The following is a 24,887-nucleotide window of genomic DNA, read 5'->3' as shown; positions in this document are numbered from 1 at the left end:
TTCACCACCCTCTTAGGGAAATAGATTTTCCTAGTATCCAACCTAGACCTTCCCCTCTTCCCTGTGCCCAGTATTATTTCACCACCCTGTGCCCTAGAGATCTGCCCAGTGTGTCAGCAGCACCTCGCCAGTGCCCTAGGGCTTTGGAGAAGGGGCGCTGAGCTCAGTGAAGAATTGCATCTTGTTTCCTGATGCACTTCAGATTAACCCAAGCCTCTTCCCTTGATTTGGGGGGGCAGCTGTTATTCACTCCTTTAACAAATCCTGCTGCTGTCTCTTGATGTAAGAGACCTAGATTATTCCCTGTGGACAACTTGTGGGGAGCTTTGTTACCCTTGTTGCTCCTGTAGCTACCCATTAGACCGGAGTGGGCAAAAGGTACCAGCAACTGCAGCTTCCATTGGCTGGAAACGAGGATCCGCAGTCAATGGGAACTGCAATCCCCCATACCTGTGGAGATGCAAGTAAATACGGTAGTGGTGAGGCCCACCGGGGACTAACCCTGGCAGACCAGATCTGGCCCACCGACTGGTATTTACCCACCCCTGCATTAGACCTTGTTCTGCTCACAGAGCTAAAGAAGAAACCCAGGAATGAAAACACAAAGCATTTTAGACAATGCCATAAATCTGGAATTAGCATTGTGGGGGAATGGGTATGGGGGGGTGTTGCAGCCCCCCTGCTTTCCAATATATACAAGGCTTTACAGTTTGGTTCAGTGGCTCTCAGCACCCCCACAATAAAAATTCTTCCAGAAACAGTGGAGACAAATGGCATCTGGTCTGTCCCGTGGGAGAAAGCTGGCAATCCTGATGACAGTGCTAGTTCACAAATAGCTATGTAACCTGGAAATAACGCGCATGTTGAAACTGGCTTGGGTGCTCCTCATCAAAACTAATCTTTCTTCCATCTCCCCCCACCTCAAACAGCTTGGGTTCAAATCTCACTGACGGTAGAAGAAAAGGAAATATATGCAAATGAGTGTGAGGCTCTTGGGAAAACTGATGAAATCATCTGATATTGCAAAACATTAGACGTAGAGACAAATGTGGATGTTGTGTCTGTTTCACAGTTGCATATCTAGGGATTGTGTTTGGATTAATGAGAGCTGCCTTTTACAGCATAGGATGAGACACACAAGGTTTGTATGAAAGAGGTTGCATGGCATGGGGGGGGATGCTGCTTGTGTGATCTTGGAAGAGGTCAGAATTAAATGTAATGAACATCAAATTCCTGCCTTGGACAAAATGGATATAAAGTGGGAAACCAAACAATAGATGTGGCCATATGCCAGTAGAATGGCACTTACCACTCAAAATGCCTGATGGAAACATCTAAGAAAGAACAGGGGGAGGAATTGGGCCCAAGCTAGGAGGCTAGCTTGCTGTGAAAGAGATGATTAGGGTTAAGAATTTCAATGTAACAAGTTTCTTAGTGTATTAGGATTAGCTGATGTGTTTTGTTTATTTTGGCTGAGTAACTTACTTCCGTCTGTCTGTTTTCACTTGCAATTACTTCAATCCTACTTTTTATACTTAATAAAAACACTTTTGTTTATTATCAAGCCCCGTGTAAATAATTGTTACCTGGGAGTCAGCAACCACTGTACATCTCTCTCTTTCATTGATAAAGGGGGCAAACTTATGAGCTTTCTCTGTATACAACTTGGATACAGAATAAGATGGATTTATTTGGAGTTTTGGTGCTCTATGCAGGCTGTGTTCCTAGGTGCTGTCAATGGCCTTTTAGCTGAGGTCTGTTACTCCAACTCTGTGCCTTGGCTGGGGGAAACTAGAACTTCTGGACCATTGGAACAGGGTGGAGCACCCCAGAGGGCTAGCAGGCGGCGGGGCACACTAGCTGACAACCCCAAGGGGGCTTCTGTGATCCAACCCATCACACCCTCCCCCAACACTCTGCACTAACTGGCAGAGAGACCGAGAACTACAAAGGCCACAGACTGACTGTTAATCTCATTACTGAGGCTGGCAGGGTAGTGAGTGGGGAAAACTCACCCTCCGGCTGCTCCGCAGATAAACTGAAGGCTTCATTCACCAGGCCTGCCTTTCACCTGTAAGAAATCCACACTATTATTCCATTTGGTAATGTGAATGGATGTCACATGGCAGCACAACGGCTGGCATCTATGTCCTTCTCATACACTGTGCTCCACAGTTCATGGGTTTTCAAACTTTTTCTCATGACCCAGTTGAAGAAAAGCGTTGATGCCCGCAGCCCAACATAATTTGACTAGAGTGTGGTCGCTGTAGTGGAGTTGAGGATGAGGGCATTGGGGTGTAGGAGGGAACTCCAGATTTGGGGGTATCAGTGCTCTTTCCGGAGGAGCTTACCTCGAGCAGCTCGTGCAGCAGGAGGTGGGGGGCTAAGGCAGCTTCCTGTCTCTCCTGGATCTGCAGACCATGCTGCACCCCAGAAGCAGCCAGCAGCAGGTACCCAGCCAATGGGAGTGCGGAGCCAGTGCTCAAGAGCAGGGGAAGCGTGCAGAACACTGTGCGCTCTCCACTCCCCCCCCCCCACACACACACCTAGGAGCCAGGCCTGTGACCCCGCTGCTTCTGGGGTGCACCCAGTTTGTGGCACCAGGACAAGCAGGTAGCCTGCCTTAGCACCCCCACTGATCACCTGACCCCACTTCAGCAATGAGACTCTGTGCTTGCCATGACCCAGTATTGTGTCGTGACCTGTAGTTTGAAAACCACTGCCATAGTTACCATATTTCCAGTTCTCCAGTCCCTCTTACCTACCGACTTATTATCCACCCCTCGGCCCTTCATTTTCTGGGGCCCTTGTTTTTCCTCCCACCATTTCTTGGCACTTCATTTCTCCATTCTCCATATGCTGGCAATACATAAGTCCACCCTCTGTTCCCAGTTTTCCTGCACTGTTATTTTTTCCTCTTGTTTTAAATGCATGCCGTTTTTATTCTGGACTTCTCCCACCCCACCTTCAGAACAGCTGCCTTGTTTACAGCCTTACTGCTTCCTGCTTTTCACCTTAACGATCTGCATTACAAATGCAGTTGAGAAAGAAGCAGTGTGGAGGCTGCCCCCATGGAAGAGTTAACTCATCTGCACCACACCCACCCCACCACATTCCTACTCACACCCATATCAGACAGGGAAATCAGTGAATAGTCTGAGAGTGCTGCGTCCAGGAGAGCCCTGCAGAGAATGACTGTCTCTCCACAGTCCCGCATTGGTCATCGTGGTGTGTGCACAGTACAGGCTCGGCTACTAGCTGCTGTTGCAGAGGGCTACAGACAGATCATTCTCAAAGCTCCTTTCTACCAGAGCAATTCAACAATTGCAGATTATTTCCAGATGCTCCAACCCAGCAAACCAGGCAAAGAAATTGTCCAGGAACAGAAATAAAAGAGATGAGTCTACAGGCCTTTCGGCACCTCCCAAAGGAGCAATTTGGAGCCAGCATGTGGTTCAGAGGCACTGCTGCTCTTTCTTAGCCTCCACCCACCAGCTCATGGAAGTTTAATCTGAGACAAACAAGTTTCTTTTGCTGAAATATTATCCTGACCCTCGTACATTCCCACAGTATGCGTTACACTCTCCCCATCACTACCGGGGCGGGAACTATTGGTACAGTGGGGGTGCTGAAGGCTGCAGAGCAGTGGAGGAGGGTAAGAATGGATGTCTACCCCATGCCAGGAGCTCAGTCATCAATGCCACTATTGCAATTTTAGTTCTATGACTGGCATACGAGGGTGCAGCTCCCCTAAAACAGAGTGGGGCTATTCCCAGCAGGCCTAATGTCTATCCCCTTCACTTTGCTTTCTTTTCCAGAGCTATGAACAGTGTATGCTCTGGGTAACCTATGACCAAATAGCTCTTTCAACACCAAGTACATTTATTTAAGGACAAAGGCAATGCAAAGAAAATATAATAAAACAATCCAGGGTCTAGCGCAGGGTGGCCAGACATGGTTCTTTTACTGTTAAAGTAAGGCTTACAAGCCTCCCTCCCCATTCTCTGCCTGACTGTGAAGCAGGGAGCTCCGGACCTCTGTCTTGAAGTGGGGTGGTGGAGTAAGAGCTTCTGTTCAGTGGAAAGGGGTCATCTCAGGGCTTCAGCCCTGCACTAGGGTTGCCAGATGGTTTAACCAAAAATACTGAACACTCCCCCCTGCAAAAAAAGACCCTGAGAGTTGTTAAGCAAAAAAAATTAAAACATTAAAAAATAAAAAAGCCAGCATGGCCCCTTTAAGAAACACTTTTGAGGTTTTTGGCCCTAAGGCTGCCGGTAGCTGTCTGCCGTCTTGTTTCCCCGTTCCAGGCCAGACAGCACCCCTGCAAAACTAGGTAAGCACCCAGTATTTTCACTTCCTGGCCAGGAAAATATCAGAAAATTCCAGACATTTTAGGTGTCCGGTGTTTTCTGAATTTTTTTACTGGACAGGAGGCAAAAATACTGGACTGTCCGGGTCAATACCAGACACCTGGCAACCCTAGTGAGCACCTACTGTGGCTGCAGGCTTTGTTAAGAGTGGAGCTGAAGCCCTGAGCCCTTGCTCTCAAACTTCTGAAGATTGTCATATGTGACTAAGAGGGCCAGTAAGTTTGGCCACCCCTGGTCTTACAGCAGTGGTTCTCAAAGGTTTGCATCGAGCGGGATAGACCACAGGCCAAAAAGTTTGAGACCGCTGACCTAGAGGCATGTTGCTTTTCCGAAAGGATTCCAATCATCCACATCTGCATCTCTGATAGGTTGCAACAGCTTTCAGACCCTTCTGTAAGGATTTGCAAACTTGGTTAACAAGTCATTAATGAAAATATTGAAAAGTTCTGGATCCAAGACATACCCCCTTGGGACTCCACTAGATGAGTATTCCCAGTTTGACAGTGAACCATCAAGGACTGCTCTCTGAATACAATCTTTCAACCAGTTTTGCACCCATCTTATAGAAATTTCATCTAGACACTTTTCCCTAGTTTGCCTGTGAAGATGCCATATAGGACTATGTCAAAAGCCTTGCTAAAAATGAAAAAAAAAATCATGTCTAAAGCTATCCACAAGGCCAATAACCCTGCCAAAAAAGGACATTAGGTTGGTTTGGCATGATTTATTCTAAATAAATCCATGTTGGCTACTCATTATAGCTCTGTTGCCCTATGGATGCCTACAAATTGGTTATTTAATAACTTGTTCAAGTATATTTCTAGGTATTACAGTTAGGCCAACTTATCTATGATTCCTCAGATCTTCTTTGTTCCCCTTTTAAAAATAGGAGCTGTGTTTGCCCTTCTCCAGTCCTGTGGGACCTCACCTGTCTGACATTCATAAAGTTAATGCAATAGTCCTTGTAAACCATGCACTTGTGCAGCCGCTCAGGAGAGATTCAAATGCAGAGCACCCACAGCTAAGTATTTTGTTTCTACACTGGGAAATTTATTCTGCACATGAATAGAAAAATTTGCACATGGATGACAAAGTTTAGAGGGAACACTGTCCCAACCATACTGCACGTAGATACAGACAGAACCAGTATGTCCAAGCTGGGTTACTTTAGTGCTGGTTGGACTATTGCATGTTTGAAGAAGGAAGGGCAGAGTCCTTCCCTGAATAAGATTTGGCTAGTCCAGTCAAGAATGACACCAGCTGCTCATGATTCACCATGCCAGGACAGGCATGGGTCACATTCATGTGTCTTGGGTCAAGAACGGTGTGGTGCGTGAATGTACTGAACCCTGGGAATGCAGGCAAGCTGCTGGTTAGTGGATACGGGTGGGGCAGAGCCAGGCTGTTTGAGAAGGCTTCCTGAATGGGTGTGATCTTTGCAGTGCTTGGTGCTCAGCTTTAATGCAGATTTTAGGCACCCAGGAGCGATGAAATGGTTTACCACCATGGGTAGCTCCTTGGTATGGGATCTGACACTATTAGGGGAGGATGGTGACAAGGTTCTTTTGGCCTGTAATACACCGTCAATGTAGGTTTTGAGGAATTAATTTAATCCTGTCTATATCAGTCTTCATCTATTGCTGATATAGTCTAGTTCAGTGGTCCCCAACATGGTGCCCATGGGTGCCATGGCGCCCGCTGGAGCATTTATGTGTGCCCGCCAAATGATCTGGGCTGGCCCCGGATGCCAGGCACATGAGCAACCCCACCCCCGGGCGCCTGGCAACCCTGAAAGGTTGGGGATCACTAGTCTAGTTTATAAACCCCGCCACCACTACTAGGGATGTTAAATTGTGTGTAATCAGCTAATCAAGTAGTCGATGGAATTTCAATTGACTACTCGATTAGTCGATAAGGGAGGAAACTGCAGAGTTGCAGCAGGATTTGCTCCCGGCCTCAGGAGCTAACCCCGCTGTGGCTCTGTCTTTTAAATGTATTAAAAGGCAGAGGCATAGCAGGGGGAGCAGGTGCAAGCCGGAATCAGCTGTCCCGTATCACGCCTGGTCCAGGAACATCTCTTCCTCCCCTTCCCCCACAGACAGTGCTGGTGGAAACTGGCTTTTAAGCCTGCTCTCCCCAGCACTGGTTCCTGCTCCCCCCCCTTGCTGCCTCTCTCTGATAGAGAAAGCACGGGGGGGGAAGTGACTAGTCGAGTCACTACTCAACTACATAATAAGCATTTACTTATCGGTAGTCGATTAGTCACTTCCATCCCTAACTACTACCCCAATCAGAAGTCCTAGTAGTGGCCTCTACTCTGATAAAAATATTCCATCCCAGAGGATTGTGATGGGGTATAAGGGTACGTCTACACAGCAGTGTTATTTTGGAATAACTGACATTATTCCAAATTAACATAGTCCGCGTCTACACTACAAGCAGTTATTTCAACATAATGTCATAATAATGTCGAGCTGGAGGACTTCTTACTCCAACTCCTGTAACCCTCATTTTACGAGGAGCAAGGGAAGTCGGAGGAAGAGTGCTTTTTCTCAGACTTCCTACTGTGTAGGCGGTGCCAAAAGCCAAAATAAGCTATTTCCACTTAAGCTACGCAGTTGACATCGCTCATGTTGCATAGCTTATTTCAGCTTTAGCCCTGCTGTGTAGATGTGCCCTTAGGAATCAGTCCCTGTATGAACTCCTTTACTGGGGTAGAAAGGAGGAAACTAGTCCACTAGTTTGTATCACAAACCATGGCTGTTTAGATTTTTTAACCGCTTTATTCACGCTTCAGGATTGAGAACAGCGTCCACAGGAGTACTTTACAATTATTTCAGTCATCAGGTTGTGGATTTAACAGAGTTGGGAAACATTTCCCTGGGCTTCTGGAGACATCTTGGCTTCTAGCTGCCTATTGAGCTGGTCTAGCTAGATATCCAGCCATACCAAGCTAGAGGGGCCAAGAATCCAAAGGGGCTGCTCCTGGGATAAATAAAAAAGGAGAAACACAAGCAAATCATCAGGAGCTGCAAGTGCAGGTGGCCTGGAAGTAGCCAGCACTGCCAGGAGTCAGAAGACAAGGAGGCAGTGTCTTGACACTCATAGGGACACCTTCCCACAGTGGTTCCAGGCCTGTCTGCACTCTTGCTCCGGGGCCACAGGCCCTGCAAAACAAATGCCAGAGTTTCTTGTCTCTAGCTCCATTCCCAGGAAAGGGGCTAACAGTGAGCGGTGTGAGCAGAGCCCTGGCCAACTTCCAGGATTCTCTCAGAGACTCCCAGGAATTTTTTTGAGAAAAAAAAAAACAGCACAAAAAATCCCCCGCCAACACACACACACACACCCTCCCGCGGCGCAGGAGAACCCTGCGTAAACTCAAACTCCTGTGGCACAGGCAGCCAACGCACTCCTCCTCCGGGGCCAGCAGGGGCGGCAGATTTGTATAATTTTTGGTGGTGCCCCATTAGCCTCACCCCCTGACCCCCGTTAACCACGCCCCATCCCCATTAGCCACACCTCCTGACCCCCATTAACCACGCCTCAACCCCCATTAGCCACACCCCCAACTCACATTAATCTGGCCTCTGGAGGTAACACACTTGGGGCAAGATGGACATATGACCAGAAGTATGTCATGTCACCCCTCTTGAAGGACTTTTCCCACCGTCCTCCTACCAACAGGGATTAGTTTGGCCCCCACCAAACTCCCCTCATGCAACTACCCTGCAATTGCATTAACCCACTGGGTGTGACATTAACTCAGGGGCAGAGAGGCTGGAGGAAGCGTTCCCTCTAAGGCTATGTCTACAAGTACAGCCGTTCTTGTACAAGAACCCACAGAGCAGTCACACTGCCCTCCTGCTCTTGCGCAAGAAAATGTACAGTATGGCGTGGTAAGAGAGGGTGTCTTAGAAAAGAGCGTAGCTCTTGCACAACAGGTGTAAGCTCTCTTGCACACAAGGGCAGTGTGGATGCTCAGCAGGGATTTCTTGCACAAGAAACCCCTATGGCTAAAATGGCCATTGGAGCTTTCTGTCTCAAGAGAGCTTCCACGCTGCCATGGGCGCTCTTGCACAAAAGCACAGCTCGCACATGGCAGTGTGGACGTGTTCTTGCGCAGGACTTCTTGCACAAGAACCTTTGTGCAAGATGTTCTTGCACAAGAAGCTGCCAGTGTAGACCTAGCCTAAGAGTTTCCTCCCATGACCAGAATGAATTTTGTGTTGTGCACCAGTACTGAGTTCATGTGGCTTGTTTGGATGTGCCACTGTGGCACCCAAGTTATTAATAAATATTTTATAAACCTCAACCTTTTCCTTCTGCTGCCATGTCTCCTCTCCTTGCTCCATCAGCTCCCCTGGTGCCTGCTGCCCCCCAACTCCTCACCCTCCTCTGCTGTCCTGACTCCTGCCCTTCTCACTGCCCTCAGCCTTCCTGCGACCTGCCCCCCTCCACCAGCCCTTCGCTCCCCCTTGTGCCCACTCCTCCAGTAGCCCCACTCTGATCATGTGAGCTACCCCTCCTCATCCCCTCTTCTAACACCTCCCTCTATACACTTGCTCTGCCTCTCTCCTCTGGTCCTGGTCCCTCCTCTGCAGGTGTCTGCCCTTCTGCTTCACCCCAGAATCCCCTGGCACCTGCACCTTCCCTTAGCCCTGCACCCTCCTGGTGCCTCCCCCTTCCCTTACTGCCCCTGCCCCCCTTGCCCTCTTTTTCCCTGATGCCCACCCCCTCACCACTCTCTGCCCCGTTCCCCTCCTGCCCCTCTGTGCCCTCACACAACTTGCTCCATCCCCACCTTTCTCATGCCCACCCCTTCTTTCAAGCCTTCTCCCAGCACCTCCCCCTCCCCGCTCTAGCCCTCAATGCCCTTCCCCTCTCTTCTCCTCTCCCAGCATCACCCTGTCCCCCCTCCCACTTACACCTCCCCTCCTGCCCTTTTCCTCATTGTCTGCACTTGGCCCCCTGGCATTTGTCTCTCCTCCACCCTGTCTCTTGGGGTGTGTCTAGACTACATGCCTCCTTCGACGGAGGCATGTAGATTAGCCAGATCGGAAGAGGGAAATGAAGCCGCGATTAAAATAATCGCGGCTTCATTTAAATTTAAATGGCTGCCCCGATCTGCCGATCAGCTGTTTGTCGGCAGATCGGGGGAGTCTGGACGCGATGCCCCGACAAAGAAGCCTTTCTTCATCGACACAGGTAAGCCTCGTGAAACCAGGCTTACCTGTGTCGATGAAGAAAGGCTTCTTTGTCGGGGCATCGCGTCCAGACTCCCCCGATCTGCCGACAAACAGCTGATCGGCAGATTGGGGCAGCCATTTAAATTTAAATGAAGCCGCGATTATTTTAATCGCGGCTTCATTTCCCTCTTCCGATCTGGCTAATCTACATGCCTCCGTCGAAGGAGGCATGTAGTCTAGACACACCCTTGGTGCCTTCCTCTTTCTTTCCCCTCCGCACAAGCCCCTTCCTCTCCCACCTCTCCCCCCTCCCCACAAGCCCCTTCCTTTCCCACCCCCTCCCCTTAGTTTTCCCCCTTCCCTACCTTCTGCCTTCCACTTTGCGGGGCTGGAGTCTGCACTCGGATCCCGGACTCCGAACCCGGAGCTAGGCCCCGTGGCGCTACACGGCGCTGAGGCATTTTAAAGTCCTGGGCCGTGACATCACGGCACGCCCGGCCGTCCTCCCTGCTCACCTGCAAATGCCGCATATGGCAGCAGCAACAGCAGCCGGTGAGGGGGAGCCGCACTGAGAGCTGCACACAGCAGGGATAGGACGGGGCCAAGGGGGATGCTCTGGGGGGGGGGGGGTGAACACGTGGGGGGGCCGGCAGGTGGGGGCTGGAGACTGCTCCAGGCAGAGCCAGGGGAGAGATCCAGTTCCAAATATTGCTGGAGCAGGGCCCCTGGCTCTAAATATTAACTCACCACCCATGGTGCCCAGCACACTTCCGGGTTCAGGGCGCGAGGCCCCTTTAGGCGCGGGGCCCCATTCAGGGGAATCGGGTGAATCAGTCTAAGGCCAGCCCTGGTTGCGGTGAGAGAGGGCTGGGGTTATCCTCTCTTCTCGGGGCAGCCTGCCTACTGAACCGCTCATTCCCAGTCCCACCTCAGAGCAGGGGTGGCCTGTCCATACAGGCGAACTAGGCGGTCACCTAGGGTGCCACGTTAAATGGGGCACCAAATGGTGGAGCAATATCATTGAGGGGTTTGGAGGCGGGGGCGCCGATTGCATGGTTCACCTACGGCGCCAGTTGCTGGCAGCTAGTCTAGGGCCATCCCTACCTCAGAGCAATGATTTACATGCAGAAAAACAAACATTAATTGAGTTAAGACCCGAGCAACGCTGGGTAAAATCTTCTAGTAACTCCATAAAACTCAGCTTACGTCCCCGCCTGATCTCAGCTTTTCCTAGAGCTTTTCATTTCAGGCTTCTTCTGTCCTCGCTGCTTGGTTTCCTATGACCCTAGGAGGCACATCTGTCTCTTTCCACCCTGTCAAAGTTAGCTGACTTACCTGCTAGCATGACTCAGCAGTAACTACCTAAATCCCGAGGCAAGGTTTTAGCACCTGACCAAAGCATGACTCAGTAGCAGACCCAGGCATGCTGGCCCACAGGCTGTGAGCTGGCCATTCTGTTACACATGGCCATATATTGCTTTCCCAGAGGACTTGTTTTCTTTTCTTTTTACCCTGCTGATTGGTGCAGCAGTGTGTCTGTGACAGGGAAAGGGGAGCCTGTCATTTTAGAACGCCTTGGGCCTGGGGCTATCTGCCAACAGAGTCGTCACTTCGTCCAAGCTAAAACAGGACTAACGCCACAGAGCAAGAAGGGCCAGCAGACAGGCTGGCCTCTGACAGACATTCCAGACGCTGTGATCATCACAGCATTATAAAGGGCAAAGAAAGAGAGTTGCTTCCTCAGCAGCTAACTAGAGAGCAGCCTCTGTGTGCTTTTGACAGCAGCACCCACAAACACAGAGCTGCTCCTGCCTCTCCACCCCAACCCAACACAGAGGGCTGCAAATCACCCCTGTGCTCAGATGCCAGTGCCCTAACACACCAGCACCTGCTTTACCCCCGCATTCCCAGATTGACACTTCCACATCAGTGGCTGACAGTTGCTTTGTGGGAAGGAGGCAGGACACAAGCAGGCCCAGGCCAAGTGACTTTAACTGGATGCTAGAAAGCAGCTGTTGCCCTGAAAGGCAGGGCCTGAGGTCAGGACTAGCCTAAGGATTTTTGGCACCCTAGGCAAACTATGCCTTTGTCCTCCTCTACCAGCTCAATAGAGAGAAAAAGGAGGTGTCTAGAATAAAATGTTACCCCTATTTACTTGGCATTCAAAATGAATATGAAAATAAACATATTTTGTTGATTTTTGTCTATTTTCTATTAATCCTAACACAATTATATTGTACAGAATAAACTGTCTAGTCCCTGACACTTTAAAGTTTTAACCATTTTGAGTTGTACCCAAGTGTTTCTGGTCAGCGCCATAAACAGTTGCAATTCAAGCTGCTACTGTCTCCCTTCCAAAGGAACCGGGGTTTGGGAAGTTATGAAAATCTTTATTCCTTGAATGAAATGAAGTCTGTTTTAGAGTTATAACCCATTTGCACCGGGCCATCGATTTGTGTAAACACTGAGCGCTCTGCTTTTCGTACTTTTGCTTTTGAAAATTGGGCAATAAGTTGTTTAACACAAAGTTTTGAAGCTATTTAATGTTCTATTGAGAGGGTGGTCAGTCCAAGAAGTCTCTCTTTCAGCATGGAAGGCCAAAATTTCTATTATCATCACATTTTATTGCAATTAGAACAGAAAGGAATGTATGTATATATTAAGTGGTATTTGTTAACATTAGCACGCAGGTGTTCAAAAATCTGGTTTATACTATTACTGTAACAGTAATAGTCTACAATATATACACAATCTTACTCTTACAAGTACTTGTGATTCTCCTTTTACAATCTTGTTAAAACCTCTTACCAGATTTTTAAGTCCAACACAATACAAATTTTTAGGGGCACAGTGTCTTTGGGATCATGCCTAATAACACAACAGAACAGCTATTGCAGGTTGCTGATCAGCTTTCACTAAGGCTGTGTCCAGACTCAGGGGTTTTTTCGAAAAAAGTAGCCTTTTTTCGAAAAAACTTCCCCTGCGTCCAGACTCAAGCCGCGTTCTTTCGAAATTAATTCGAAAGAACGCGGCTTTTCTTTCGATGGCGGTAAACCTCATTTCACGAGGAAGAACGCCTTCTTTCGAAAGTTCCTCTTTCGAAAGAAGGCGTTCTTCAATGTAAATAGGGCTTCTTCAAAAGAGAGCATCCAGACTCACTGGATGCTTTCTTTCGAAAAAGCAAGCCGCTTTTTCGAAATTTCTCCGTGCAGTCTAGACGCTCTCTTTCGAAAGAGGCTCTTTCGAAAGAAGCCTGCAGTCTAGACATAGCCTAAGTGGTGCACAACACTGACACAATTTATGATTGGCCAACACTGGATTATGGAGTAGGGATGTTAAATTATGATTAATTGATTAGTTGATTAACCTCATGAATTTTTATTGGTTAGTTAACTATTCTACAGTCCCCAGGTGCAGGGCCAGCAGCCAGTGCACTCTGGCTATTCTGAAGCTATGCGGGGATACATTTTAACTGTATTTACATACACAGCTGTGTGGGTCTCCATAATGTGAAATAAAACAACTTCTGACAGGCAATGATACACTGTTTTACAATAATGTTATTTGATACTTTTGTTTATAAGAGACTAGATTAGAAGACTCACCTGGCATTGCTCAGGTACTTCAGGGCAGGAGGTTGGAGACATGGGGGGCTCAGGAGGGGGCTATAGCCTGAGGCCAAGGCATTTGGAATATGGGAGTGGGCTCAGGGCAGGGGTTGGAGTGTGGGTGCAAGGTCTGGCAGGGAGTTAGGGGGATTCCTAACTGGGGCAGGGATTTGAGGTCAGGGTGCAGGCTATGGAAAGAAGCTGGGATGCAGGAGGAGGTTCCAATCTGGGGCAAGGGATTTGGGTTGCAGGCTCTGACCTGGTAGTTCCTAGTCAGCAGCACAGAGGGGCTAAGGCAAGCTCCCTGCCTGCCCTTGGACCATGCTGCTCCCAGAATTGGCTGCCAGGTCCAACCCCTTGGTAGAAAGGCCAGGCAGCTCTATACAGTGCACATCTCTCACCCCTGCAGGTGTTCCCCCTGCAGCTCCTATTGGCCAGGAACGGCAGCGAATGGGAGCTGTGGCACCAGATCTTGGGAATGGGGCAGCATGCAGATCTGCCCTGATCTACCCTGTACCTACTGCCACAAGGGACATGCCAGGGCTTCTGGCCTGCAGCACAGATATATGCCATGGGCTGAATGAAATTAAGTGGTGCTCTAGAATATTATGTATTTATATGTAACCATTTGTTTCCAAAACTTCTGCTTGCTACTACTGCCTCTCTATATCTTGTTAAATCAACTTATACACTAGTGTAAGGCCAACAGGCAGAACCAAATGTGGGAACCTCTGTTGTTTAGTGTGTGAGCCAAAAGCCAGCTGCCACTCAGCTCAGGCTTTGGAGAAGACTCATTATTCTCTCTGTAAGTGGTGTTAGTGCCACTAGATGGGACAGTGAACCACACCCAGAAGGTGGGTGGGTTACACAAGCGCCCATAATTTTGGCATTTCCTAACTTTTGAGTACTTGGTGTGGAACTTACATTTTCTTGTAAAGTATTTTTTCATATGTAGTACACATCTCTATCCAGTAATGCAAATTTCTGTTTGAAGTTTGGATTGAGCCCAGGAACAGAGTTAAGGTTATTTGGGTGCAGTTCATTGATAATGTTTCTCTTAATGGTTTCACTGAGTAAACTGAGTGTTAAAGTTAATTACAGCCGCTCCCCGAGTTGCGAACGGTCAAGTTACGACCGTTCGCACTTACGACCAAAGCTTCCATGGAGCGGTCATAAAGGCAGACCCCGAGTTACGAACGCGACCTGCGCTTACGATCAGCGCGGTCGCGTGTAACTCACTGGGGTCCGAGTTATGAACAGTTCGAATTACGGACCAAGTGTTGGTCCGTAACTTGTTCGTAACTCGGAGAGCGGTTGTATTCATGTAACCTTAGTTTTCCATTTCTGTATTCCCAATATTTGTGTACTAATACAGGCTTGAAGTGGAGAGAGTGAGTAAAGGGTGCTTTAGGTGTGGAGTGTCAATTAAATGTCTTCCTACAATTACTAAAATTAGTCAAGGTAAAAAAGGCTGAGTAGGCGAATTCATAGTAACTGTTTCTCTGCAAACCAATCCAGGCGTATGACTACTCGTTTCAGACACACGTGGTTCTTACCCTGCCTTTGGGGCACCACAACCTCAAGCAAGCAGAAGTTCAAGATTATAGCCTACTAGCAGACTTACCTGGGGATGCCCAGGTCCTTCAGGGAGGGCCTTGGGAATGTGGGGATGGGGGTGCAGGAGGCTGGGGGACAGAGGCACCCCTGCCACCCCTACAGGGCCTGTTCTTTACCTCTTTTCCTCCAAGGCCACCCCTCAGCCTGCCCAGGGCCTGTTCTCTCCCCCTACAGGCTACTCCCTCAGCTTACCCAGGATTTGTTCTCTCCCTCCCCCTGGGGCTGCAGCCAAGGGCTGGGAGGAAGGAAAGGGTTTGGGGCAAGGGGGCTACTTACTCGATATGTTGTGTGTTGGCGAGCAAGATGGCGGACAACCAGCCCTGCTGGCCACTCCCTTGGTGGTATGGCTTGTCCCCAGTGGACACTCTGCAGGATGGCTCTCCCTGTAGGCTCACTGCCCCCCCAGCGGCGACTCTCATATCACATCCCTCCGAAAGCAGCCACTCCCTTTTCATGTAATGGAAAACTACCCTTTTCCCGGGGCTTCCAGTTCTCCTGGCACAACCCAACCACAACTGTACTTTAAGTTAGGAGAAGAGGAAGCTGCCTACCAAATGTGGGGGTTCTAGCTCTTATCGTTTAAGAGGAATTCTTGAAGAAACGAATTACAAACACACAGACAGACACACACTAAAATCTCTATCTATAAATCATGTATTTAATAAGGAAAAAGAAAGTAAATATATTAACTGATCTGCAATGCTTTCCATTGTAACTTCCTTGTGCAGAGCTATCAGCACATATGCCTTCTAAGCTAGCACATTTATCTGGTGTTGCTTAGGATCCTTAACTCAGTTAAGTGTGTACAATTTCCGCTCACTCCCTGACAGTGGTGAAGGGGGAATAGCCAGAAACATCCCCATACAAATCTGGAGACGGGGGACAGAAAGCTTCAGGCCTCCTGCCCTCTATAAAGGGCACCTGGAGGTGGAAGGCTCGGGGGAGCATCTCCCCAGCCAGTCTTTTTCATCAGCCTGGTGATTCTGTCTCTTTTCTGTATGGTTCTGTTTGAGAAGCAATCCCATTCCAGACACATTCCATTTTCCTGGCACAATCAAACCTGTATATTGCTTTAAGGATAAGAGGAAGCTGCATACCGAATTTGGTGGTCCTAGCTCTTATAGTTAGTTCTCGAACAAACTGTCAGACAGTCAAACTCTCTAAAACATATAGTAGATTAAAACAGAAATTAATGATTCCTGAAAACAGCAGGTGGATCCTGTTCAGTTTATCCCAGATGAACTAAAACAGTTTATAGATAGAAGAATTTTGTTTGATGAATAGTAAATACCCTAACTTGTTTAAAAAAAGAGCAGTACAAGTGACCTCAGCATTGCCCTAACAACTCATTAACTGTAAAATAAATATAAATCAGTTTCTTAAAGTCACAAGGCTTCTTACACATCCACAATTCACTTAAAGAAGTGGTTTGGGATGGGCAAATATGTACAAATTATGGACCTTCAATTCAAAATAAGTCTCATTCTGTTTTATTAAGGTTCTCTTACATCTCCTCTCCAGGAATACATCATCCAATCATTTAAGGAGAAGCTATAAATAAACCTTGTTTCAATGATATTTCATATCCTATTACAATCATAACAAAAGTGAATAATTTTCAGAAGGGAGTACTTATGAGAATTTCATCTGCCTATGGTGCCAAGGGCTTAGGGAAAGGCATTTTGATGCAAGAATTAGTGTTGGCTGGAACTTTAGTTTCTCTTTGTGCTGTTGTTCCTAGTTATTCGTTCTTCTGAGCAGTTCTTGCTCATAGAAATGCTGACTTGGAGGGGTGAGACAGTGTTTATCATTTGCCAGGGTTTTGATTGCTTCCCTTTCCATACTCACTATTGTAGATTAAGACACACATCTGACTCCTAGGGTATGTCTACACTACAAAGTTAATTCGAACTAACAGCCGTTAGTTCGAATTAACTTTCATAGGCGCTACACAGGCAAACCGCTAGTTCGAACTTAATTCGAACTAGCGGAGCGCTTAATTCGAACTAGGTAAACCTCATTCTACGAGGACTAACGCCTAGTTCGAATTAAGTAGTTCGAATTAAGGGCTGTGTAGCCACTTAATTCGAACTAGTGGGAGGCTAGCTCTCCCCAGCTTGCCCTGGTGGCCACTTTGGGCACCACCAGGGAAACTCATCTGCCCCCCTCCCAGCCCCGGAGCCCTTAAAGGGGCACAGTCTGGCCATGGTGCCCGTGCCAGGTGCAAGCCTGCCAGCACCCAGCCAGCAGACCCTGCACCTGGCACGGCACGAGCCAGACACCCGCTGCCACCCAGCTCTCTGCCTCTTCCCAGGACCAGGCTGGCGGCTCCCAGGAGCCTGTCCGGGGCCGCAAGAGGCGGGCGCCCGCCTGGTCTAGTGCGGACATCGTGGACCTCATCGAGGTTTGGGGGGAAGCCTCCAATGTACATGACCTCCGCACTAGGCACAGGAAAGTGGCCGTCTAGGGCAGGATAGCTGCCAGTCTGGCCACCCAGGAGCAGGTTTGCATGAAAATCAAGGTGGTCGAGTGAGACCCCGACCCTGAGCCCTGAGCTTAGAACATAAAAACATAAGAATGGCCGTACTGGGTCAGACCAAAGGTCCATCTAGCCCAGTAGCCTGTCTGCCGACAGCGGCCAACACTAGGTACCCTGGAGGGGATGGACCGAAGACAATGACCAAGCCATTTGTCTCGTGCCATCCATCTCCAGCCTTCCACAAACAGAGGCCAGGGACACCATTTCTACCCCCTGGCTAATACCACTCCATGGACCCAACCTCCATGAATTTAACTTCTCTTTAAACTCTGTTATAGTTCTACCCTTCACAGCCTCCTGCAGCAAGGAGTTCCACAGGTTGACTATTTGCTTTGTGAAGAACAATTTTCTGTTATTAGTTTGAAGCCTGCTACCCATTAATTTCATTTGGTGACCTCTAGTCCTTCTATTATGGGAACTAATGAAGAACTTTTCTTTATTCACCCTCTCCACACCACTCATGCTTTTAGATACCTCTATCATATCCCCCCTCAGTCTCCTCTTTTCTAAGCTGAAAAGTCCCAGTCTCTTTAGCCTCTCTTCATATGGGACCTGTTCCAAACCCCTAATCATTTTAGTTGCACTTTTCTGAACCTTTTCCAAAGCCAAAATATCTTTTCTGGGGTGAGGAGATCACATCTGTACACAGTACTGAAGCTATGGCGTATCATAGTTTGATACTTCCCCTCCTCCTTCTTCCTCTGGCTTCCCCCTTCCAGCTCCCTCCTCCCAGGTTTCCTCCTCCCCTCTCCCACCCTCTCTCTTCCCCTCTCCCACCTCCTTTTCCCAGTCTCCCCGAGTTTTGTTCAATAAAGAGAGTTTCTATTTTTGAACACACGTGTCCTTTATTTTGTACATCGGGAAGGGGGGCTAGGGAGGGGTAAGTGGAAGGAGGTGAGGGAGGAATGGGGTATAAGCCCCCAATGGGGAGGACTGGGTTGGCTCTGCGGGCTCCTCAGGGTGGAAGCTCTCCTTCAGCCCCCCAATTGACCCCTCCCCGGATGGCAGCCTACGGCAAGTGCAGCCAGGCTGATGGCCGCGTGCTGTGATGTGCCAAGTGTGGGCATTCAGGGCACTCCAAGCCAGGACTGCTTTGCTGTCCCTCATCGAGTTAGACAAGCGAGCAGGGAACCCCTGAGAACTGTCTGTCCCGGGTGGGGGTCAGGTCCCTTTAAGCACAGCCCTCGGCTAGCCTGAGCCAGCAGCTCTACGCTCTAAGTCCTAACCTGATGCCCTGTCGGCACTGCTTCCGGCCAGCCTTAACCTCGGTTCAGGTTCCACTCAATGTGGACATGCTAGTTCGAATTAGCAAAATGCTAATTCGAACTAGTTTTTAGGTCTAGATGCACTAGTTCGAATTAGCTTAGTTCGAATTAACTAATTTGAATTAAGTTAGTTCGAATTAGTGCTGTAGTGTAGACATACCCCTAGAGCCTTGACTAGATTCAGGTATCAACCATCGGCTTATCACCGCAGTGGGCTGCTCTAAATGCTTTCTAAGCTCATACATGTACAATCTTCTAATGCTCTTGCAAAAGCCAGCTTTCTGATTCATTTGCTCCTGGCTTTGTGGAGATGGCTCTATGAATCTTCTAGAGTTTTACATTTTAAGACTTTGCCCTATATTCATTTCATTTTCTGAGACATCACTTTAACAAAATCCTTCAAAATACTTAATATGCTGCTTCAGATCAGTCCAGGCTTTCCTATATTCAGTTTTTAAAAAAAAGTATTTCTGTTTCTAAAATAGTATTTTACATTTCAATGGTTATTAAAGAAAGTACCATCTTCACAACAATTTCTTGAAAGGTCTTTTGTTAGCCTGGGATGTGCGTTTGCCTGAGCATGGCAGGCAATTATCTAATTCCCCAATTAATATAATTGTACTTATTCAAGGATTTCTTGTAGTACTAACGACTATTTGCATTACAATACTGCCAAAACAACAAAGAATTCTGGGGCACCTTAGAGACTAACAGATTTATTAGGGCATAAGCTTTCATGGGTAAAACCCACTTCATCAGATGAATTGAAATGGAGTTTACAGAGGCATGAGTATTTATAAGGAAAACATTCCCAGTCCCTATTCAAGCCCAAATTAACAATGTCAAGTTTGCAAATGAATTACAACTCCGTATTTTCTCCTTGAAGTCTATTTTTGAAGTTTTTTGTTGAAGGATGGCCACTTTCAAATCTCTTACCGAGTGTTCACGGAGACTGAAGTGTTGTTATAAGAATCACCAAAGGCTTATCTACACTACAGAGAAGATCGAAGCTGCCGCAGTCAATCTTCTGAGGTTTGAATTAGTGGGTCTAGTGAAGCCACGCTAATTCAAACTGAGAGGGCACTCCTGTTGATGCCAGTAGGAGTAAGGGAAGTCAAAGGGAGAGAGTACTCCCGTTGAACTCCTGCTGCGTGGATGGCGCCAAAATGAATTTAAGATACTTCAACTCCAGCTACGCAATTAACATAGCTGGAGTTGTGTATCTTAATTTGAACTTGTCCCCTAATATAGACCTAGCCCAACTTTTTAATTATTTAAGCTAAAGATTTCGTAAGAGCTATTGAATTTTAAAAGACTCTTGAGAACTAAAAACTTTTTGTATGAAGAACAGGAGTGTTTGGACTTTTTAAAAACCGAATTTCATTTCCTGTCAAACACTTAATAAAATGGAGAGCATGGCGCAGAAAATGCATTGAATAATAGAGTTAAAACGAACTTTCAAAGTTATCTGATGCTTTCATGCCACAAGAACAAAGAAGTAAAGAAATGTTGCATGTTCATTAAACACACTTCATATTATGGAGATGAAAATGTCACCTGAGCCCATCCTGAAGGCATGGAGCCAGTAAAAGGATGACAGCCACCAACTTTGATTCCAGGAAAGCCTCACAAAGGTGTGTTTTACTAATTTTATGGACTAAGAAGGAAAAAAGCACCAACAAACTCTGAAATGAAAACCCCTCCCACACATTATGCCCTCTCCCCCACTACCTGGTTCAAACACTGCACTTTACAAGGAAAACTGCCACTAACAGTTAATGCTAACAAGAAAACTGAAGAAGAAACCAACCTAAGGAAAAATTCTCCACAACTTCAACATGAATCTGTGAGATAAATTTAACTAAGACACTGATAAGGGATTAGATTTAACTCTTCTGATTATTTTATTAGGATACTGAAATGTTGTTGTAAAACTTAAAGTATTAACAATTCTCCTGTTAATCACTAGACAGTTATACCATTTATTCCTAGAGAGGAGACAGAGGCTAAACATTGGTAAGCAGAGAAATATTGGGATGTAATTGGATTTAAGATTCAGAATATTTGTGACCAGCCTGTCCTAAAACAGCTCTTTACTGACTTTTTCTGAGTAGCTAATTTAACTATTTTCTCTGATTTCATAAGATTTGGTTACTCTGCCCAATTATAAACTAAAAGGATTTATCTTCCCTTAAGCAATATTTTTTTGCCCAATCACAAACAGTTTTTAAGTATCAAAAAATGATACTAAAGGATGAATTCACAATAATTTTGGGAAAAATATACTTCGGTCTTAGCTGACCAAATGAAAAATGCTCCAGAGGTGGTCCACTTTCAACGGTATAATTTCTGTTAAAAGCTCTCCTCCAAAGACACATACGAAAGACTGTAGTAATCAATTATTCATTTATGTAACCAAAGTAATCAATTATTCATTTGTGTTTGGTCATTTGGGTTGTTTTGTTTAATGTTTATGGTTTTATTTTTCTTTCTTTAATAATAAAATAGCCATGATTATTAATTGCAATTTTGCTTGGTCTCCTGATGATGGTGACCAGTAAGAAAGTTAAAGACCCTGGTAACTAAGTAATGGAATCCACACCCCTGAAATGTAAGAGAAACAATTAGTAGAACTGGCCTAATATTTTTAATAATTTTCAAATACAATTACTTGGCATCCAACTATTAAAATGACCCTTTTTCTCCATATGATGGTCTGGGATTTGTAGTGAAATCTTCCAGGACTGGGACCACCAATGGAAGTGTGAATGGGCAAAGGTAACACTGTAAGTTAGCAGGAAAAAATTAACACACAAGCAGAGCACATTGGTGGTACAGGAGGACAAGCAGAGAAAATGTTAATGGAGGAGCAGAATGGTAGATAGGGACCATGGGATAGTGGAGGAAGGGTTTATAGGGAAGGGCAGTACAGTGCATGCAAGAGAGGGCAGGTAGAGAAAGGACTAATGGATGAAGGCAACAAAACAGGTGTTGGGGAGAACTGGCAGAGAAGGAGTTAACATAGTCTCTTTTGCAACAGTTTGGCAAATTTCCTCCTTTCGCTGTGTCAGCTGGCTTTGGGTTTTGCTTTTCTATTTGTATCTGTGACTCACACTGAAATCACCTCTGAGAACCCCAGGTTTCCTCTCCAGGATGCTATTGCTTTTCTCACCTTCCTGAACAATCCACGCATGGGTGTTTCCCATCTCCAGAATTAATCATTAGCCAGTGCTGGGCAGTGAGACATGTTACAGCCGCTCTGTTCTACCCTCTCAGCCTGGGGCCAAACATGTATTTGAGAAAGGTCAAGAGGCCAGACAGTCTGCCCTGTTACCCTTTCTTTGCACTGAACAGGCAGCACAAAGGGAGCAGAAACCACACCCAAATTCCCACCCCACCTACCAAGGCTCTGTGGGCCTAGAGCAGGGGTAGGCAAACTTTTTGGCCTGAGGACCACATCTCAGTATGAAAACTGTGTGGAGGGCCAGCCGGGGTAGGGGGTTGGCATCACGGGGCAGGGGAGGGGAGCACAATGAGGGTTCTGGCTGGGGATGAGAGGTTTGGGGTGCTTGTGATACTTCACCAGATCAGCTGGAATTCAGTGCAAGTTGCTCAAGTTTTATGGAGACAGTGGTGGACTTGCAAGTGACATTCATTATGGTGTCAAGAACTGCCTAAACTGGGAACACCAACTTAACATTGCATACTCTGCTGATAATGCAAATGAGAACTATGGCAAACATATCTCCCTGTTCAAAAGCTTCAGAGGGGTAGCCGAGTTGGTCTGTAACTGTAAAACCTTAAAAATCAACGAATAGTCTAGCAGAACCTTAGCAGTAGATAGAAAATTGTTTAGATTTTTAATCTGACAACACATCGATCAAGCTACTGGCATCTCTGGTTTAGTTTCTCAGATTCTGAGAATGTAACAGAAGTACTCAAAATGAAATACATTGTAAACATGGGCCAGCTCTAAGAGGAATTCTGCACCATATGAGATATGATAAAATCATGAAGAAATGACATTTCCAAATTAGCCGTAATGTGTTTCAAAAATACCTGGAAAAACGTATTCTAAATTGTGTCATTTGTACCAGGATCAAACGTATTAGTAAAGAGGATTTCTTCCTTTAATTGGGAATATAAATGGTCTGATGAGAGGAAAAGCTACAACACAGAGGTAATTAGAAAATGAACTCCAAATTTGCATAATTTTCCAGTTATTCTGCAAAGATTTCTTTATCTTCATACAACAGAACCAGAAGTTGGTAGGTGGGGAAAAAAGCAGCAAGAAATACCCTCAGACAATGTAGATGAGTACTTGTTAATAAAATATTATAATAAAAATAAAATAAAAATAATAATAAATGTAAACTACAAATACTGCAAGTTTGTGGGTTGTCATTTCCCCAAAATCAAGTTCTCTGTGATCTTGGCTCCAGAAGTAAACAAGAAAGGGGGCTAAAGAAACTGTCCCTTATTTCGGAAATATCATGTTGGCAACTGTAGGCAGGGCTGATCAAGACACTTTAAAAATCACAAGGGACACATTTCAGTTCACTGCCAAATTCAGATTTTCGTCTAGCAACTGTACAGATGGGAAGCTGGGCACCCTGGAGTAAGACTGTATTTCCCATCTTACAGGGCTAGGTTACATTATCAGGGCCATCCCGAGCCATTTTGGTGCCCTGGGCCCCAGGCGTGTGGTGCCGCCCCTGGGGTGCACGGCCCCCGGGGTGCACGGCCCCGCCTCCAGGCACACGGCACATGCGCGGGCCCACTCCCGGGATGCGCGGCCCTACCTCCGGGCGCACAACGCATGCGCGGGCCCGCCCCCAGGGCGCGTGGGCGGACGCACGGACATGCGCTGCACAGTCAGCCTGGCCACCACCGATGGGCGCAGCCCTGGGCCATTGGGGGGAGGCTGTGCCTGGTCTTGCAGGGCCCTGCGGCTGCAGGGGAAGGGTGCTGCTAACCGGTGCTGCGGGGCCGGGAGTTAACATGGCCCCTGTCCTGGGGGGCTGCTGCAGCCCGACGGGAGCCAGGTGCCCCCCATAGGTTGGCGCCCTGGGCAGCTGCCCGGCTAGCCCACCCCTTAGTCCGGCACTGTACATTATACTATGGTACATTTACACAGAGCTTTGACTGACCCCAAATTAAAAATTTCACTAAGATTTTGAGTATTTTTTAAATTAATGAAAATTTGAAACAAAAAAGAAATCAGCACAAATTTGCAAACTGTTCAGATGTCACCAAATCTACATTTTTTGCCAAATTAAAGGTCTTTTCCTAACAGTGCTGCCCTCTCCATGACTCCCCGGATGGGCTGCCATTTGTACTCCCATATTCCACAAGCTTTGGCATCCTCAGCGGCCTGGCTGCTCAGTTTCTCTTCCCCTGTCCTTTCCCTGACACTGGCAGTTTGAGAAAGGCGGCATTGATAGCTGCTGCACAGAACTGGAGACAGCTGCTCACCTGCTCAGATTCACTCCCGCCTCGGATGCTTAGAACAAACTTCTGACAGCAACCGTACCTATGGAAGTGACAAGGAGAAGTCAGAAAGCTGGAAGAACCCAATATTTGTCTGAAGCAAGTGAAACGAGGAAAGCCTGTCAACCGAGTCCCAGCATTTCTTGAATCACCCACAGACCCTGCTTCTGGAAGCTCAAAGAGAAACAGCAAGGACACAATGGACTGGCCCCTCCCTGCCCAGTAATCCCAATCCCTTGTCTCATGACCTCAAGACCTTTGCTCAGGTGCTATTAATGAAGGCAGCATACGCCCCTTACAGGAAATTTTTGCCAGGGGAGTGGGGCACTGCCCTTGCTAGTAAGCAACTTGTTCCCATGGCCAGGAATATTGAATTCCTGATCCTGGATAACAGTGTTCACGTTATGTCTGAACACAGGATGTGTCCACCAGTGTCCAGGAGAGAGGTTGGAGATACAGTAATGGCAATCAATATGGTTTCACAGATAATAGGTGTCATCACACAAATTCAGTATAATTCTTGAACAAGACTACACCAGTGGTTAATATAATGTATTCAGATTTATGCAAGGTGTTTGACTTACAAAGGCACTACTAATTAAAGAAATACCACAGTACCGAAGCAATATGGCCCCTATTAAATGCCTTTGAAGCTGTCTATTAGAGCTCAACTTGTACTTGTTAATGTGTAGTGTGTCAATTAGTGGGGCTGTATTAGAGGGTCTTGCAGGAGTGGTTTTCAGCCCAATGCTATTCCATAACTTTATCAATAATCTGGATGAAAATATAAAATCACTGTAAAGTTTGGAGAC

General features: G+C 46.9%; 1 protein-coding gene across 1 annotated transcript in view; it reads right to left on the bottom strand.

Moving 5' to 3' along the window:
* The window catches only part of RHBDF1 (rhomboid 5 homolog 1), a 105,021-nt gene extending 80,903 nt beyond the window's left edge, over positions 1 to 24,118 (bottom strand). The window contains exons 1-2 of the mRNA XM_075899185.2: positions 24,061 to 24,118; positions 2,016 to 2,071 (exon numbers count right to left, since the gene is read on the bottom strand). The gene's annotated coding sequence lies outside the window, so the exon portion shown is untranslated. The remainder of the gene's footprint in view (positions 1 to 2,015; positions 2,072 to 24,060) is intronic.
* Between the last annotated feature and the right edge of the window lie 769 nt (positions 24,119 to 24,887).

Source organism: Pelodiscus sinensis, chromosome 15 (assembly GCF_052426305.1).
Source record: "Pelodiscus sinensis isolate ZL-2025 chromosome 15, ASM5242630v1, whole genome shotgun sequence".
Classification (NCBI taxonomy): domain Eukaryota; kingdom Metazoa; phylum Chordata; order Testudines; family Trionychidae; genus Pelodiscus; species Pelodiscus sinensis.
The sequence above is the reverse complement of the archived record's forward strand: the minus strand, read 5'-3'. Positions and strand labels throughout refer to the sequence as shown.